We start from the raw sequence: 18,555 nt of genomic DNA, 5'->3' as shown, positions 1-18,555 counted from the left end.
ACCTAACCTATAAAGATAGGTTAGGTTAGGTTAGGTAGGGTTGGTTAGGTTCGGTCATATATCTACGTTAATTTTAACTCCAATAAAAAAAAATTGACCTCATACATAATGAAATGGGTAGCTTTATCATTTCATAAGAAAAAAATTAGAGAAAATATATTAATTCAGTAAAACTTGGCTTATTAGGCAAATCGGGCCTCGCATAGTAGGCTGAGAAGTGAGTTCTGGCTACTAGGTACGACATATATATATATATATATATATATATATATATATATATATATATATATATATATATATATATATATATATATATATATATATATATTTTAAAAATCTGTCATATTTGTAAATTAAATAATAATAATTATTTAATTATTAAATTTAATTTAATTTGTTTTATTAATATAATTATTTAATAATTTAATAAAATAATAATTTATTAAAAAGCATTAATTTGATTACTTATTTAATAAAATTAAATAATAAATAATAAATTAAAAATTGATATATACATGTGTGTCCAGGAGGCCATCTGTGTCCCCTCAGATGGTCTCCCTTATCACAGTTTGTGTCTATGGATGTGTGTGAGTGTGTATATCCCTGTGAGTGTCCGGGCGAGTGTGTGTGAGTGTGAGTGTCCCTGTGAGTGTCCGGGTGCGTGTGTGTCCGGTTATACCTGTGGGTCCAGGAGGCCATCTGTGTCCCCTCAGATGATCTCCCTTATCACAGTCTATGGGTGTATGTGAGTGTGAGTGCCCCTGTGAGTGTTCGGGTGAGGGTGTGTGTGTGTGTGTGTGAGTGTCCGGGTTTATGTGAGGTTTGGTTCCAGGGAAACATCCTTCCCCCCCATCCCCTTCACATATCTCCTCCCTTATTCCCACCGTGGGTTCGAATCCCAGGTGATTAGACCTGCTCTAGGTCCATGGATCCAAGGTATCCATCCGTGGGCCCAACGGATTTCACCCCTTCCCCACTTTCCAAGGGCCAGGCCAATTCCAGCTATCCAGGGAACCTGTCGAAACAGAGGCAGCTACAGGAGGGGACACACAAATATTTGTGCCCTGCAGTTACACAACCGTTCCGACAGACTCGATCGCAATCTATCCAGATGAGAACACGTTCTCTTCCGACTACACCACGCTGGAGTCGCTGTATGTCTCAAATTTGGTTCCTTTATTTATAGTTAGTATTTTTGGTGAATTAATTGATTTGTTTTAATTTTTTATTGACTTTGGTAGAACGATTTGGGGAGTTGGGGGGGGGGGAGGAGGGGGAGGGGGGGTTGTGTGTGTAATGGATTTTCGAGATCGTGGTTGGTTAGTATTTATCTAGTTGTGTTCACCTAGTTATGCTTGCGAGGGTTGAGCTCTACTCTTTCGGCCCGCCTCTCAACTGCCAATCAATCAATTATTACTAACTAATAAAAAACATTCCACACACACACACCCAGGAAGCAGCCCGTAACAGCTGTCTAACGCCCAGGTACATATTTACTGCTAGGTAACAGGGGCATCAGAATGATAGAAACTCTGCTGATTTCCGTTTGTTCCATCACCGGGGGATCGAATGAGCTACGATTACGAATCGAGAGCGACGTCCACTCAGCTATGAAGCCCCCTAGTTTGTGAATTGGTGCAAAAGATAATTTGGGAGAGGTTAAGGGAAAGGAATGATGTTTGGTGGCTTTGAAAGCTTTGGATGGGAGGGGGGTTGGCAGTTATGAATTAAAATTGTTAATTATTTAAGATAGGATATATATGCAAAAGACTTTGCGAGATATAGTAAGAAAAGTGTTTCTGACTGAGGTAAGGTACTGTGTGATTGACTTGTATGTTAGGAAAAAGAACACTTATTAGAAACTTAGATGATCTTTTGAAATGTTTCTTAGCAAATAGTTGCAAATTATAGTGTGAGAAGCATATGGTTCCCCTACTCTACACAAACACACGTGAGCACAATTAGTCCACGGATTCAGAGAGAGTGAGAGTGAACAGCGAAATAGTAACAAAAAATGTGACAATGAGGGGAAACTATGTCATTCAAACGTTAACCATATAAATTACAGTAACACTAACCGAGCGTCCACATACATTTCCAATCAATTTACATAAATAAACATTCACTAATATATTCCTTTAAAATGGACACACGCAGATAGTTGCAGTACACATGTCAGTTCAATTACTGGTACACATAAACACTCATAGCTGGACGTGTCTGTCCATCTTGACAATAGTAGACATGTTACAAAAAATGTGACAATAATGGGAAACTATGTCATTCAAACGTATAAATGTTAACCGTATAAATTACAGTAACACTAATCGCGCGCACACGTACATATGTCAATCAATTTACATAAATACACATACACTAATGTGTACCTTTAAAATGGACACATACAGATAATTACCGTACACATGTCAGTTCAATTACAAGTACACATACACACACATAGCTTCACGTGTCTGTCGGTCTTGACAATATATACATGGATACGCACACAAAACAGTCCATTATCAATTAATGTGTGTGTGTGTGTGTGTGTATTTATTTTCTCCTTGTATTTACTATATGTATCTGCAGAATCGAGTTATTAGCTCTTGGACCCCGCCTATCAAATATATGTATTTTTCCTTTTTTTATATCTACTACATGTATTTCTCTCTAACACACACACACACACACACACACACACACACACACACACACACACAAACATGCCAAAACTAGAAGACAGAAGAAAAAGAGGTGATATGATCACTACATACAAAATAGTAACAGGAATTGATAAAATCGACAGGGAAGATTTCCTGAGACCTGGCACTTCAAGAACAAGAGGTCATAGATTTAAACTAGCTAAACACAGATGCCGAAGAAATATAAGAAAATTCACCTTCGCAAATAGAGTGGTAGACGGTTGGAACAAGTTAAGTGAGAAGGTGGTGGAGGCCAAGACCGTCAGTAGTTTCAAAGCGTTATATGACAAAGAGTGCTGGGAAGACGGGACACCACGAGCGTAGCTCTCATCCTGTAACTACACTTAGGTAATTACACACACACACACAAACTGGAGGCCTACCGTCTAAACGGAGAGAGTTCGTTGGTTATAATCCTAATGGTCCCATATCGAATCTCAGTTGATGCAATAGCAAATCGACAGATATTCTTTAACCTGATTCGCCTGTTCACCGGCTCCCCTCCGACCGGGGAGCCAGTCGGCCGAGCGGACAGCACACTGGACACTGGACTTGTGATCGTGTGGTCCCGGGTTCGATTCCGGGCGCCGCCGAGAAACAATGGGCAGAGTTTCTTTCACCCTGTGCCCCTGTTATCTTGCAGTAAAACAGGTACCTGGGTGTTAGTTAGCTGTCACGGGCTGCTTCCTGGGGTGGAGGCCTGGTCGAGGACCGGACCGCGGGGACACTAAAGCCCCGAAATCATCTCAAGAAGAACCTCAAGAGATAAGCACAAATGGATCCGTCAACCTATCTACTTATATCTGTCAATCCATCAATCTATCTTCCCATAAACCAACCATTTATCATTATATACATTTATATTCCATTTATCCGTCCATCAACTCTTCTGTCTATCCATCCATCTACTCATATGTCTTTCCATCCATCTGATAGACGGATGCATCTATGCATCCCTCTATCCGTCAATGTATATATTTAGCAATCAATGTAAACATCCATCTATCTACTTATATAAATATTCCTTTAATCCCTGTTTCACCTGCACCACTCCCCCTGTTCCCCCATCCCCATCCCTGTTTCACCTGCACCACTCCCCCTGTTCCCCCATCCCCATCCCTGTTTCACCTGCACCACTCCCCCTGTTTCTCCCTCTTCATCCCTGTTTCACCTGCACCACTCCCCTGTTCTTCCATCCCCACCCCTGTTTCACCTGTACAGCACCTCCTGTTCCCCCTCTTCCTCCCTGTTTCACCTGCACCACTCCCCCTGTTCCCTCTCTTCATTCCACCTCTAAATCCCGTATCCTCCCCCCCCCTACCACAACCTTTGCACCTCTTCCTTTAACTTAAATCAGGACCAATAAACTTCTTTATGTGTTTAATTAGGGTTTTTTCTAAGTACGAAAAAGTCTTCAGCCATCTCAAGCATTATTTTACAATTAACTTTAATTAAATTGGTAGGGGGGGGGAGTGATAAGAATAATTAATAATTATTCCTAAATCCTTCAGCTAAAGTCAACACTGACCAACCTATGCCCGTTCCCTACCCCAGACCATTCCCTCTACAAATACATTAATTTAGTAATAATAAGCCTTAATAATATATTAATAAATAAATTTTAAAATAAATCTGTGTATGGCTGCAGCCTCCAGCATGTGGCTTCATAACATAGACAGACATTCTCTTTATATATATATATATATATATATATATATATATATATATATATATATATATATATATATATATATATATATATATGACAATGTCAGACCACGGAGGAAAATGAAACAGGAATTTCCTTAAGTACTTTCGTATATTAAATACATTTTCAGAAGGAAGCTGTATTTGATTCCATCTGAAGATGTATTTAATATACGAAAGTACTTAAGGAAATTCCTGTTTCATTTTCCTCCGTGGTCTGACATTGTCACATTCTTAATCACGTGTTTATTTTTGTGATATACACACACACATATATATATATATATATATATATATATATATATATATATATATATATATATATATATATATATATATATATATATTATATATATATATATATAATATATATATATATATATATATATATATATATATCAATTTACATAAATAAATATTCACTAATATATTCCTTTAAAATTGACACAAGCGGATTAAGGCGTCCTGTACATTCCAGTTGCATTGCTCCTGGCAGTATGGGTTCAAGTCACTTCTGGCATGTGAGTTTTCAGTTGCATATAGTCTTGGGGACCATTAAGGCTTGTTTGCATGCATATATATATATATATATATATATATATATATATATATATATATATATATATATATATATATATATATATATATATATATATGTCGTACCTAATAGCCAGAACGCACTTATCAGCCTACTATGCAAGGCCCGATTTGCCTAATAAGCCAAGTTTTCATGAATTAATGTTTTTTCGACTACCTAACCTACCTAACCTAACCTAACCTAACTTTTTCTGCTACCTAACCGAACCTAACCTATGAAGATAGGTTAGGTTAGGTTAGGTAGGGTTGGTTAGGTTCGGTCATATTACGTTATTACTACGTTAATTTTAACTCCATTAAAAAAAAATTGACCTCATACATAATGAAATGGGTAGCTTTATCATTTCATAAGAAAAAAATTAGAGAAAATATATTAATTCATGAAAACTTGGCTTATTATGCAAATTGGGCCTTGCATAGTAGGCTGACAAGTGCGTTCTGGCTACTAGGTACGACATATATATATATATGTCGTATCTAGTAGCCAGAACTCACTTATCAGCCTACTATGCAAGGCCCAATTTGACTAATAAGCCAAGTTTTCATGAATTAATTGTTTTTCGACTACCTAACCTACCTAACCTAACCTAACCTAACTTTTTCGGCTACCTAACCTAACCTACCTAACCTAACCTAACCTAACTTTTTCGGCTACCTAACCTAACCTAACCTATAAAGATTGGTTAGGTTAGGTTAGGTAGGGTTGGTTAGGTTTGGTCATATATCTACGTTAATTTAAACTCCAAAAAAAAGAAATTGACCTCATACATAATGAAATGGGTAGGTTTATCACTTCATAAGAAAAAAAATAGAGAAAATAAATTAATTCAGGAAACTTGGCTTATTAGGCAAATCGGGCCTTGAATAGTAGGCTGACAAGTGCGTTCTGGCTATTAGGTACGACATATATATATATATATATATATATATATATATATATATATATATATATATATATATATGTCGTACCTAGTAGCCAGAACTCACTTCTCAGCTTACTATGCATGGCCCGATTTGCCTAATAAGCCTAGTTTTCATGAATTAATGTTTTTTCGACAACCTAACCTACCTAACCTAACCTAACCTAACGTTTTCGGCTACCTAACCTAACCTAACCTATAAAGATAGGTTAGGTTAGGTTAGGTAGGGTTGGTTAGGTTCGGTCATATATCTACGTTAATTTTAACTCCAATAAAAAAAATTGACCTCATACATAATGAAATGGGTAGCTTTATCATTTCATAAGAAAAAAATTAGAGAAAATATATTAATTCAGTAAAACTTGGCTTATTAGGCAAATCGGGCCTCGCATAGTAGGCTGAGAAGTGAGTTCTGGCTACTAGGTACGACATATATATATATTATATATATATATATATATATATATATATATAATATATATATATATATATTTTAAAAATCTGTCATATTTGTAAATGAAATAATAATAATTATTTAATTATTAAATTTAATTTAATTTGTTTTATTAATATAATTATTTAATAATTTAATAAAATAATAATTTATTAAAAAGCATTAATTTGATTACTTATTTAATAAAATTAAATAATAATTTATTAATAAATTAAAAATTGATATATACTGTGTGTCCAGGAGGCCATCTGTGTGCCCTCAGATGGTCTCCCTTACACAGTTTGTGTCTATGGATGTGTGTGGTGTGTATATCCCTGTGAGTGTCCGGGCGAGTGTGTGTGAGTGTGAGTGTCCCTGTGAGTGTCCGGTGCGTGTGTGTCCGTTATACCTGTGGGTCCAGGAGGCCATCTGTGTCCCCTCAGATGATCTCCCTTATCACAGTCTATGGGTGTATGTGAGTGTGAGTGCCCCTGTGAGTGTTCGGGTGAGGGTGTGTGTGTGTGTGTGAGTGTCCGGGTTTATGTGAGGTTTGGTTCCAGGAAACATCCTTCCCCCCCATCCCTTCACATATCTCCTCCCTTATTCCCACCGTGGTTCGAATCCCAGGTGATTAGACCTGCTCTAGGTCCACGGATCCAAGTATCCATCCGTGGGCCCAACGGATTTCACCCTTCCCCACTTTCCAAGGCCAGGCCAATTCCAGCTATCCAGGGAACCTGTCGAAACAGAGGCAGCTACAGGAGGGGACACACAAATATTTGTGCCTGCAGTTACACAAACCGTTCCGACAGACTCGATCGCAATCTATCCAATGAGAACACGTTCTCTTCCGACTAGACCACGCTGGAGTCGCTGTATGTCTCAAATTTGGTTCCTTTATTTATAGTTAGTATTTTTGGTGAATTAATTGATTTGTTTTAATTTTTTATTGACTTTGGTAGAACGATTTGGGGAGTTGGGGGGGGAGGAGGGGGAGGGGGGTTGTGTGTGTAATGGATTTTCGAGATCGTGGTTGGTTAGTATTTATCTAGTTGTGTTCACCTAGTTATGCTTGCGAGGGTTGAGCTCTACTCTTTCGGCCCGCCTCTCAACTGTCAAACAATCAATTATTACTAACTAATAAAAAACATTCCACACACATACACCCAGGAAGCAGCCCGTAACAGCTGTCTAACGCCCAGGTACATATTTACTGCTAGGTAACAGGGGCATCAGAATGATAGAAACTCTGCTGATTTCCGTTTGTTCCATCACCGGGGGATCGATGAGCTACGATTACGAATCGAGAGCGACGTCCACTCAGCTATGAAGCCCCCTAGTTTGTGAATTGGTGCAAAAGATAATTTGGGAGAGGTTAAGGGAAAGGAATGATGTTTGGTGGCTTTGAAAGCTTTGGATGGGAGGGGGGTTGGCAGTTATGAATTAAAATTGTTAATTATTTAAGATAGGATATATATGCAAAAGACTTTGCGAGATATAGTAAGAAAGTGTTTCTGACTGAGGTAAGGTACTGTGTGATTGACTTGTATGTTAGGAAAAAGAACACTTATTAGAAACTTAGATGATCTTTTGAAATGTTTCTTAGCAAATAGTTGCAAATTATAGTGTGAGAAGCATATGGTTCCCCTACTCTACACAAACACACGTGAGCACAATTAGTCCACGGGATTCAGAGAGAGTGAGAGTGAACAGCGAAATAGTAACAAAAAATGTGACAATGAGGGAAACTATGTCATTCAAACGTTAACCATATAAATTACAGTAACACTAACCGAGCGTCCACATACATATTCCAATCAATTTACATAAATAAACATTCACTAATATATTCCTTTAAAATGGACACACGCAGATAGTTGCAGTACACATGTCAGTTCAATTACTGGTACACATAAACCTCATAGCTGGACGTGTCTGTCCATCTTGACAATAGTAGACATGTTACAAAAAATGTGACAATAATGGGAAACTATGTCATTCAAACGTATAAATGTTAACCGTATAAATTACAGTAACACTAATCGCGCGCACACGTACATATGTCAATCAATTTACATAAATACACATACACTAATGTGTACCTTTAAAATGGACACATACAGATAATTACCGTACACATGTCAGTTCAATTACAAGTACACATACACACACATAGCTTCACGTGTCTGTCGGTCTTGACAATAGTATACATGGATACGCACACAAAACAGTCCATTATCATTAATGTGTGTGTGTGTGTGTGTGTGTATTTATTTTCTCCTTGTATTTACTATATGTATCTGCAGAATCGAGTTATTAGCTCTTGGACCCCGCCTATCAAATATATGTATTTTTCCTTTTTTTTATATCTACTACATGTATTTCTCTCTAACACCACACACACACACCACACACACACACACACACAAACATGCCAAAACTAGAAGAAGAAGAAAAAGAGGTGATATGATCACTACATACAAAATAGTAACAGGAATTGATAAAATCGACAGGGAAGATTTCCTGAGACCTGGCACTTCAAGAACAAGAGGTCATAGATTTAAACTAGCTAAACACAGATGCCGAAGAAATATAAGAAAATTCACCTTCGCAAATAGAGTGGTAGACGGTTGGAACAAGTTAAGTGAGAAGGTGGTGGAGGCCAAGACCGTCAGTAGTTTCAAAGCGTTATATGACAAAGAGTGCTGGGAAGACGGGACACCACGAGCGTAGCTCTCATCCTGTAACTACACTTAGGTAATTACACACACACACAAACTGGAGGCCTACCGTCTAAACGGAGAGAGTTCGTTGGTTATAATCCTAATGGTCCCATATCGAATCTCAGTTGATGCAATAGCAAATCGACAGATATTCTTTAACCTGATTCGCCTGTTCACCGGCTCCCCTCCGACCGGGGAGCCAGTCGGCCGAGCGGACAGCACACTGGACACTGGACTTGTGATCGTGTGGTCCCGGGTTCGATTCCGGGCGCCGCCGAGAAACAATGGGCAGAGTTTCTTTCACCCTGTGCCCCTGTTATCTTGCAGTAAAACAGGTACCTGGGTGTTAGTTAGCTGTCACGGGCTGCTTCCTGGGGGTGGAGGCCTGGTCGAGGACCGGACCGCGGGGACACTAAAGCCCCGAAATCATCTCAAGAAGAACCTCAAGAGATAAGCACAATGGATCCGTCAACCTATTTACTTATATCTGTCAATCCATCAATCTATCTTCCCATAAACCAACCATTTATCATTATATACATTTATATTCCATTTATCCGTCCATCAACTCTTCTGTCTATCCATCCATCTACTCATATGTCTTTCCATCCATCTGATAGCCGGATGCATCTATGCATCCCTCTATCCGTCAATGTATATATTTAGCAATCAATGTAAACATCCATCTATCTACTTATATAATATTCCTTTAATCCCTGTTTCACCTGCACCACTCCCCCTGTTCCCCCATCCCCATCCCTGTTTCACCTGCACCACTCCCCTGTTCCCCCATCCCCCATCCCTGTTTCACCTGCACCACTCCCCCTGTTCCCTCTCTTCATTCCACCTCTAAATCCCGTATCCTCCCCCCCCCCTACCACAACCTTTGCACCTCTTCCTTTAACTTAAATCAGGACCAATAAACTTCTTTATGTGTTTAATTAGGGTTTTTTCTAAGTACGAAAAAGTCTTCAGCCATCTCAAGCATTATTTTACAATTAACTTTAATTAAATTGGTAGGGGGGGGGGGGAGTGATAAGAATAATTAATAATTATTCCTAAATCCTTCAGCTAAAGTCAACACTGACCAACCTATGCCCGTTCCCTACCCCAGACCATTACCTCTACAAATACATTAATTTAGTAATAATAAGCCTTAATAATATATTAATAAATAATTTTAAATAAATCTGTGTATGGCTGCAGCCTCCAGCATGTGGCTTCATAACATAGACAGACATTCTCTTTATATATATATATATATATATATATATATATATATATATATATATATATGACAATGTCAGACCACGGAGGAAAATGAAACAGGAATTTCCTTAAGTACTTTCGTATATTAAATACATTTTCAGAAGGAAGCTGTATTTGATTCCATCTGAAGATGTATTTAATATACGAAAGTACTTAAGGAAATTCCTGTTTCATTTTCCTCCGTGGTCTGACATTGTCACATTCTTAATCACGTGTTTATTTTTGTGATATACACACACACATATATATATATATATATATATATATATATATATATATATATATATATATATATTATATATATATATATATGTATATATATATATATATATATATATATATATATATATATATATATATATCAATTTACATAAATAAATATTCACTAATATATTCCTTTAAAATTGACACAAGCGGATTAAGGCGTCCTGTACATTCCAGTTGCATTGCTCCTGGCAGTATGGGTTCAAGTCACTTCTGGCATGTGAGTTTTCAGTTGCATATAGTCTTGGGGACCATTAAGGCTTGTTTGCATGCATATATATATATATATATTATATAATATATATAATATATATATATATATATATATATATATTATATATATATATATATATTATATATATGTCGTACCTAATAGCCAGAACGCACTTATCAGCCTACTATGCAAGGCCCGATTTGCCTAATAAGCCAAGTTTTCATGAATTAATGTTTTTTCGACTACCTAACCTACCTAACCTAACCTAACCTAACTTTTTCTGCTACCTAACCGAACCTAACCTATGAAGATAGGTTAGGTTAGGTTAGGTAGGGTTGGTTAGGTTCGGTCATATTACGTTATTACTACGTTAATTTTAACTCCATTAAAAAAAATTGACCTCATACATAATGAAATGGGTAGCTTTATCATTTCATAAGAAAAAAATTAGAGAAAATATATTCATTCATGAAAACTTGGCTTATTAGGCAAATTGGGCCTTGCATAGTAGGCTGACAAGTGCGTTCTGGCTACTAGGTACGACAATATATATATATGTCGTATCTAGTAGCCAGAACTCACTTATCAGCCTACTATGCAAGGCCCAATTTGACTAATAAGCCAAGTTTTTCATGAATTAATTGTTTTTCGACTACCTAACCTACCTAACCTAACCTAACCTAACTTTTCGGCTACCTAACCTAACCTACCTAACCTAACCTAACCTAACTTTTCGGCTACCTAACCTAACCTAACCTATAAAGATTGGTTAGGTTAGGTTAGGTAGGGTTGGTTAGGTTTGGTCATATATCTACGTTAATTTAAACTCCAAAAAAAAGAAATTGACCTCATACATAATGAAATGGTAGGTTTATCACTTCATAAGAAACAAATAGAGAAAATAAATTAATTCAGGAAAACTTGGCTTATTAGGCAAATCGGGCCTTGAATAGTAGGCTGACAAGTGCGTTCTGGCTATTAGGTACGACATATATATATATATATATATATATATATATATATATATATATATGTCGTACCTAATAGCCAGAACGCACTTCTCAGCCTACTATGCAAGGCCCGATTTGCCTAATAAGCCAAGTTTTCATGAATTAATTGTTTTTCGACTACCTAACCTACCTAACCTAACCTAACCTAACTTTTTCGGCTACCACACCGAACCTAACCTATAAAGATAGGGTAGGTTAGTTTGGTAGGGTTGGTTAGGTTCGGTCATATATCTACGTTAATTTTAACTCCAAAAAAACAAAATTTGACTTCATACATAATGAAATGGGTAGCTTTATCAAATCATAAGAAAAAAATTAGAGAAAATATATTAATTCAGAAAAACTTGGCTTATTAGGCAAATCGGGCCTTGCATAGTAGGCTGAGAAGTGCGTTCTGGCTACTAGGTACGACATATATATATATATATATATATATATATATGTCGTACCTAGTAGCCAGAACTCACTTCTCAGCTTACTATGCATGGCCCGATTTGCCTAATAAGCCTAGTTTTCATGAATTAATGTTTTTTCGACATCCTAACCTACCTAACCTAACCTAACCTAACGTTTTCGGCTACCTAACCTAACCTAACCTATAAAGATAGGTTAGGTTAGGTTAGGTAGGGTTGGTTAGGTTCGGTCATATATCTACGTTAATTTTAACTCCAATAAAAAAAATTGACCTCATACATAATGAAATGGGTAGCTTTATCATTTCATAAGAAAAAAATTAGAGAAAATATATTAATTCAGTAAAACTTGGCTTATTAGGCAAATCGGGCCTCGCATAGTAGGCTGAGAAGTGAGTTCTGGCTACTAGGTACGACATATATATATATATATATATATATATATATATATATATATATATATAATATATATATATATATATATATATATATATATATATATATATATTTTAAAAATCTGTCATATTTGTAAATTAAATAATAATAATTATTTAATTATTAAATTTAATTTAATTTGTTTTATTAATATAATTATTTAATAATTTAATAAAATAATAATTTATTAAAAAGCATTAATTTGATTACTTATTTAATAAAATTAAATAATAAATAATAAATTAAAAATTGATATATACATGTGTGTCCAGGAGGCCATCTGTGTCCCCTCAGATGGTCTCCCTTATCACAGTTTGTGTCTATGGATGTGTGTGAGTGTGTATATCCCTGTGAGTGTCCGGGCGAGTGTGTGTGAGTGTGAGTGTCCCTGTGAGTGTCCGGGTGCGTGTGTGTCCGGTTATACCTGTGGGTCCAGGAGGCCATCTGTGTCCCCTCAGATGATCTCCCTTATCACAGTCTATGGGTGTATGTGAGTGTGAGTGCCCCTGTGAGTGTTCGGGTGAGGGTGTGTGTGTGTGTGTGTGAGTGTCCGGGTTTATGTGAGGTTTGGTTCCAGGGAAACATCCTTCCCCCCCATCCCCTTCACATATCTCCTCCCTTATTCCCACCGTGGGTTCGAATCCCAGGTGATTAGACCTGCTCTAGGTCCATGGATCCAAGGTATCCATCCGTGGGCCCAACGGATTTCACCCCTTCCCCACTTTCCAAGGGCCAGGCCAATTCCAGCTATCCAGGGAACCTGTCGAAACAGAGGCAGCTACAGGAGGGGACACACAAATATTTGTGCCCTGCAGTTACACAACCGTTCCGACAGACTCGATCGCAATCTATCCAGATGAGAACACGTTCTCTTCCGACTACACCACGCTGGAGTCGCTGTATGTCTCAAATTTGGTTCCTTTATTTATAGTTAGTATTTTTGGTGAATTAATTGATTTGTTTTAATTTTTTATTGACTTTGGTAGAACGATTTGGGGAGTTGGGGGGGGGGGAGGAGGGGGAGGGGGGGTTGTGTGTGTAATGGATTTTCGAGATCGTGGTTGGTTAGTATTTATCTAGTTGTGTTCACCTAGTTATGCTTGCGAGGGTTGAGCTCTACTCTTTCGGCCCGCCTCTCAACTGCCAATCAATCAATTATTACTAACTAATAAAAAACATTCCACACACACACACCCAGGAAGCAGCCCGTAACAGCTGTCTAACGCCCAGGTACATATTTACTGCTAGGTAACAGGGGCATCAGAATGATAGAAACTCTGCTGATTTCCGTTTGTTCCATCACCGGGGGATCGAATGAGCTACGATTACGAATCGAGAGCGACGTCCACTCAGCTATGAAGCCCCCTAGTTTGTGAATTGGTGCAAAAGATAATTTGGGAGAGGTTAAGGGAAAGGAATGATGTTTGGTGGCTTTGAAAGCTTTGGATGGGAGGGGGGTTGGCAGTTATGAATTAAAATTGTTAATTATTTAAGATAGGATATATATGCAAAAGACTTTGCGAGATATAGTAAGAAAAGTGTTTCTGACTGAGGTAAGGTACTGTGTGATTGACTTGTATGTTAGGAAAAAGAACACTTATTAGAAACTTAGATGATCTTTTGAAATGTTTCTTAGCAAATAGTTGCAAATTATAGTGTGAGAAGCATATGGTTCCCCTACTCTACACAAACACACGTGAGCACAATTAGTCCACGGGATTCAGAGAGAGTGAGAGTGAACAGCGAAATAGTAACAAAAAATGTGACAATGAGGGGAAACTATGTCATTCAAACGTTAACCATATAAATTACAGTAACACTAACCGAGCGTCCACATACATATTCCAATCAATTTACATAAATAAACATTCACTAATATATTCCTTTAAAATGGACACACGCAGATAGTTGCAGTACACATGTCAGTTCAATTACTGGTACACATAAACACTCATAGCTGGACGTGTCTGTCCATCTTGACAATAGTAGACATGTTACAAAAAATGTGACAATAATGGGAAACTATGTCATTCAAACGTATAAATGTTAACCGTATAAATTACAGTAACACTAATCGCGCGCACACGTACATATGTCAATCAATTTACATAAATACACATACACTAATGTGTACCTTTAAAATGGACACATACAGATAATTACCGTACACATGTCAGTTCAATTACAAGTACACATACACACACATAGCTTCACGTGTCTGTCGGTCTTGACAATAGTATACATGGATACGCACACAAAACAGTCCATTATCAATTAATGTGTGTGTGTGTGTGTGTGTGTGTATTTATTTTCTCCTTGTATTTACTATATGTATCTGCAGAATCGAGTTATTAGCTCTTGGACCCCGCCTATCAAATATATGTATTTTTCCTTTTTTTATATCTACTACATGTATTTCTCTCTAACACACACACACACACACACACACACACACACACACACAAACATGCCAAAACTAGAAGACAGAAGAAAAAGAGGTGATATGATCACTACATACAAAATAGTAACAGGAATTGATAAAATCGACAGGGAAGATTTCCTGAGACCTGGCACTTCAAGAACAAGAGGTCATAGATTTAAACTAGCTAAACACAGATGCCGAAGAAATATAAGAAAATTCACCTTCGCAAATAGAGTGGTAGACGGTTGGAACAAGTTAAGTGAGAAGGTGGTGGAGGCCAAGACCGTCAGTAGTTTCAAAGCGTTATATGACAAAGAGTGCTGGGAAGACGGGACACCACGAGCGTAGCTCTCATCCTGTAACTACACTTAGGTAATTACACACACACACACAAACTGGAGGCCTACCGTCTAAACGGAGAGAGTTCGTTGGTTATAATCCTAATGGTCCCATATCGAATCTCAGTTGATGCAATAGCAAATCGACAGATATTCTTTAACCTGATTCGCCTGTTCACCGGCTCCCCTCCGACCGGGGAGCCAGTCGGCCGAGCGGACAGCACACTGGACACTGGACTTGTGATCGTGTGGTCCCGGGTTCGATTCCGGGCGCCGCCGAGAAACAATGGGCAGAGTTTCTTTCACCCTGTGCCCCTGTTATCTTGCAGTAAAACAGGTACCTGGGTGTTAGTTAGCTGTCACGGGCTGCTTCCTGGGGGTGGAGGCCTGGTCGAGGACCGGACCGCGGGGACACTAAAGCCCCGAAATCATCTCAAGAAGAACCTCAAGAGATAAGCACAAATGGATCCGTCAACCTATTTACTTATATCTGTCAATCCATCAATCTATCTTCCCATAAACCAACCATTTATCATTATATACATTTATATTCCATTTATCCGTCCATCAACTCTTCTGTCTATCCATCCATCTACTCATATGTCTTTCCATCCATCTGATAGACGGATGCATCTATGCATCCCTCTATCCGTCAATGTATATATTTAGCAATCAATGTAAACATCCATCTATCTACTTATATAAATATTCCTTTAATCCCTGTTTCACCTGCACCACTCCCCTGTTCCCCCATCCCCATCCCTGTTTCACCTGCACCACTCCCCCTGTTCCCCCATCCCCATCCCTGTTTCACCTGCACCACTCCCCCTGTTCCCTCTCTTCATTCCACCTCTAAATCCCGTATCCTCCCCCCCCCCCTACCACAACCTTTGCACCTCTTCCTTTAACTTAAATCAGGACCAATAAACTTCTTTATGTGTTTAATTAGGGTTTTTTCTAAGTACGAAAAAGTCTTCAGCCATCTCAAGCATTATTTTACAATTAACTTTAATTAAATTGGTAGGGGGGGGGGGGAGTGATAAGAATAATTAATAATTATTCCTAAATCCTTCAGCTAAAGTCAACACTGACCAACCTATGCCCGTTCCCTACCCCAGACCATTACCTCTACAAATACATTAATTTAGTAATAATAAGCCTTAATAATATATTAATAAATAAATTTTAAAATAAATCTGTGTATGGCTGCAGCCTCCAGCATGTGGCTTCATAACATAGACAGACATTCTCTTTATATATATATATATATATATATATATATATATATATATATATATATATATGACAATGTCAGACCACGGAGGAAAATGAAACAGGAATTTCCTTAAGTACTTTCGTATATTAAATACATTTTCAGAAGGAAGCTGTATTTGATTCCATCTGAAGATGTATTTAATATACGAAAGTACTTAAGGAAATTCCTGTTTCATTTTCCTCCGTGGTCTGACATTGTCACATTCTTAATCACGTGTTTATTTTTGTGATATACACACACACATATATATATATATATATATATATATATATATATATATATATATATATATATATATATATATATATATATATATATGTATATATATATATATATATATATATATATATATATATATATATATATCAATTTACATAAATAAATATTCACTAATATATTCCTTTAAAATTGACACAAGCGGATTAAGGCGTCCTGTACATTCCAGTTGCATTGCTCCTGGCAGTATGGGTTCAAGTCACTTCTGGCATGTGAGTTTTCAGTTGCATATAGTCTTGGGGACCATTAAGGCTTGTTTGCATGCATATATATATATATATATATATATATATATATATATATATATATATATATATATATATATATATATATATATATATATATATATATATATATATGTCGTACCTAATAGCCAGAACGCACTTATCAGCCTACTATGCAAGGCCCGATTTGCCTAATAAGCCAAGTTTTCATGAATTAATGTTTTTTCGACTACCTAACCTACCTAACCTAACCTAACCTAACTTTTTCTGCTACCTAACCGAACCTAACCTATGAAGATAGGTTAGGTTAGGTTAGGTAGGGTTGGTTAGGTTCGGTCATATTACGTTATTACTACGTTAATTTTAACTCCATTAAAAAAAAATTGACCTCATACATAATGAAATGGGTAGCTTTATCATTTCATAAGAAAAAAATTAGAGAAAATATATTCATTCATGAAAACTTGGCTTATTAGGCAAATTGGGCCTTGCATAGTAGGCTGACAAGTGCGTTCTGGCTACTAGGTACGACATATATATATATATGTCGTATCTAGTAGCCAGAACTCACTTATCAGCCTACTATGCAAGGCCCAATTTGACTAATAAGCCAAGTTTTCATGAATTAATTGTTTTTCGACTACCTAACCTACCTAACCTAACCTAACCTAACTTTTTCGGCTACCTAACCTAACCTACCTAACCTAACCTAACCTAACTTTTTCGGCTACCTAACCTAACCTAACCTATAAAGATTGGTTAGGTTAGGTTAGGTAGGGTTGGTTAGGTTTGGTCATATATCTACGTTAATTTAAACTCCAAAAAAAAAGAAATTGACCTCATACATAATGAAATGGGTAGGTTTATCACTTCATAAGAAAAAAAATAGAGAAAATAAATTAATTCAGGAAAACTTGGCTTATTAGGCAAATCGGGCCTTGAATAGTAGGCTGACAAGTGCGTTCTGGCTATTAGGTACGACATATATATATATATATATATATATATATATATATATATATATATGTCGTACCTAATAGCCAGAACGCACTTCTCAGCCTACTATGCAAGGCCCGATTTGCCTAATAAGCCAAGTTTTCATGAATTAATTGTTTTTCGACTACCTAACCTACCTAACCTAACCTAACCTAACTTTTTCGGCTACCACACCGAACCTAACCTATAAAGATAGGGTAGGTTAGGTTTGGTAGGGTTGGTTAGGTTCGGTCATATATCTACGTTAATTTTAACTCCAAAAAAACAAAATTGACTTCATACATAATGAAATGGGTAGCTTTATCAAATCATAAGAAAAAAATTAGAGAAAATATA

The sequence above is a fragment of the Procambarus clarkii genome, chromosome 57 (assembly GCF_040958095.1).
Source record: "Procambarus clarkii isolate CNS0578487 chromosome 57, FALCON_Pclarkii_2.0, whole genome shotgun sequence".
In the NCBI taxonomy this organism is placed as follows: Eukaryota; Metazoa; Arthropoda; class Malacostraca; order Decapoda; family Cambaridae; genus Procambarus; species Procambarus clarkii.
Note: the sequence above shows the minus strand (reverse complement) of the source record.